The 2157-nt window shown below is 40.5% G+C and overlaps 1 pseudogene; it reads left to right on the forward strand.

Moving 5' to 3' along the window:
* The first annotated feature begins 98 nt into the window (after positions 1-98).
* Positions 99-1476, forward strand: LOC101577545 (annotated as a pseudogene).
* Positions 1477-2157: the final 681 nt, after the last annotated feature.

Here is a 2157-nt window from a genome sequence, read left to right on the forward strand (position 1 = left end):
AGAAGATCCTCCAGTTCTCTGCTGCACTGACCTCTGTGTCTTGCCTGATCGCACTAGTTTGCAGTGTATAAATTGATGTGTCCATTTAATACAAGAAAATGTAAACTGAGCAGCCAGAGGAAACCTTCCCAGACACTGAAACATCAGTGAATTTGGTAAACTTCCTGTGGAAAATATGGCAGTGGAGCAAGCATTTAAAAGATCTAGAAATACTGAGGAGATGGTTGAATTACGAATTCTGCTTCAGAGCTAGAATGCTAGAGCAGTGATTGGAAAAGGGGGCAAGAATATTAAGGCTTTATATACAGACTAAAATGCCAGTGTTTCAGTCCCAGACAGCAGTGGTCCTGAGTGCATACTGAGTATCAGTGCTGACATTGAAACAATTGGAGAAATTCTGAAGAAAATATCCCTATCTTGGAAGAGGGACAGCCATCAGCCACTGCAACCAGCCAGCTCCCGCTTGAATCTGATGCTGTGGAATGCTTAAATTACCAACACTATAAAGAAAGTGACCTTAACTGTGAGTTGAGACTGTTAATTCATCAAAGTCTGGCATGAGGAATTATTGGGGTCAAAGGTGCTAAAATCAAAGAACTTTGAGAGAACACTCAGACAACAGTCAAGCTTTTCCAAGAATGCTGTCCACATTCCACTGACAGAGTTGTTCTTATTGGAGGAAAGCCTGACATGGTTGTAGAGTGCATAAAGGTCATCCTTGATCTTATATCTCAGTCTCCCATCAAAGGACATGCACAGCCTTATGATCCCAATTTTTATGATGAAACTTACAATTATGGTGGCTTTACCAAGATGTTTGATGACCGTCGTGGACAACCTGTAGGATTTCCTGTGTGAGGGAGAGGTAGTTTTGACAGAATGCCTCCTGGTTGAGATGGGCATCCCATGCCTCCCTCTAGAAGAGTTTATGATGACACGAGCCTTTTTCGGGGACTGCCACCCCCTCCTCCTGGTCAAGGTGGCCGGGGTGGTAGCAGAGCTTGGAATCTTCCTCTTTCACCACCACCTAGAGGAGGAGATCTAATGGCCTATGATAGAAGAGGAGGTCCTGGAGACTGCTATGATGGCATGGTTGGTTTCAGTTTTGATGAAACTTGGGACTCTGCAATACATACATGGAGCCCATCAGAATGGCAGATGACCTATGAACCGAATGGTGGCTCTGGATATGATTATTCCTATGCAGTGGGGTTGTGGCTCATATGGTGATCTTGGTGGACCTATTATTACTGCACAAGCAACTATTCCTAAAGATTTGACTGGATCTATTATTGGCAAAGGTGGTCAGTGGATTAAACAAATCCATCATAAATTGGGAGCTTCTATCAAAATTGATGAGCCCTTAGAAGGATCCGAAGATCGGATCATTACCATTACCGGAACACAGGACAGGTACACAATACATAGTATTTGCTGCAGAACAGTGTGAAGCAGTATTCTGGAAAGTTTTTCTAAGCTAGTGAAGAACTGAAGGAGTAATGCGTCTTTTTTGTTTTTTATCTGCTTCTGTTTAAAAAGCCAACATTCCTCTACTTCATAGGTGTTCTGCTTTTGAGGTGTAGTGAAATCTTTGCTAGTCACTGGATGTAATGTTTTAGTTCCTTACAAACAGGGTTGGAGGGGAGGGTGTGCAAAAACTAACATTGAAATTTTAAAAGAGCAGCAGGGTGAGTGAATTTTATGTTTTGTTTGTTGGTGGTGATTTAAAAAAATTTTCCCCCATGTGCATCCTAGTTTTTTTAAGAGGTCTTTTCTTACCTTTTCACTAGCTGCAACAGAGTCTTCAAGATCTGAAACTATCTTCACTTTCACTCAAATGGTTTTTCCAGTTTGTGACTGAGATTTTAAGTTCCTCTATATCTCTTTGACTCTGCTTCTTGTGATCTATTTCTTTCCTATATTACTCATTCAAGGATTCCATCGTTTTTCTATTCTCTAATTTTTTTATCAGAGCCTTCTTGAGAAGCAGTTATTAATTTTTTCATTATAGCTATCCTTTCTTTTTTTACTTCAGAGATTATTGTTATTTTTATATTTATTTATTCATTGATTGATTGATTTTTGTGGATCCAGGATTTGAACTCAGGCCCTTGTGCTTGCCAGGCAAGAGCTTATTATACTGAGCTATTACCCCGA

The sequence above is a fragment of the Octodon degus genome, unplaced genomic scaffold, assembly GCF_000260255.1.
Source record: "Octodon degus isolate 3935 unplaced genomic scaffold, OctDeg1.0 scaffold00238, whole genome shotgun sequence".
Classification (NCBI taxonomy): Eukaryota; Metazoa; Chordata; class Mammalia; order Rodentia; family Octodontidae; genus Octodon; species Octodon degus.